We start from the raw sequence: 359 nt of genomic DNA, 5'->3' as shown, positions 1-359 counted from the left end.
TATTGGACAGATCAACTAGGCAAAGAATCAGCAGAGAAACACAAGATCTTAACAATACTTTCGGGCCAGCCCGCTGGCGCACTGCTATAGTGCGCCGCTTGGGAAGCGCGGTGGCGCTCCCGCCGAGGGTTCGGATCCCACATACAGACCGGCCGCTCACTGGCTGAGCGAGGGGCAGGAGCAACACCGAGGGTTGCGATCCCGTGGCCGGTCCCGGTCCGGTTCGGGCGCGACACTGAGGGTTGCGATCCGTTGCAGGGCACGAAAAAAGACAAAAAGGAAAAAAAAAAAACAAAAAAAACAATACTTTAGACCAATTGGACTTGGCAGATATCTACAGAACATTCCATCCAACAACC

The sequence above is a fragment of the Galeopterus variegatus genome, unplaced genomic scaffold, assembly GCF_000696425.1.
Source record: "Galeopterus variegatus unplaced genomic scaffold, G_variegatus-3.0.2 Scaffold7955, whole genome shotgun sequence".
Lineage (NCBI taxonomy): Eukaryota > Metazoa > Chordata > Mammalia > Dermoptera > Cynocephalidae > Galeopterus > Galeopterus variegatus.
This window is presented reverse-complemented; position numbering follows the sequence as displayed.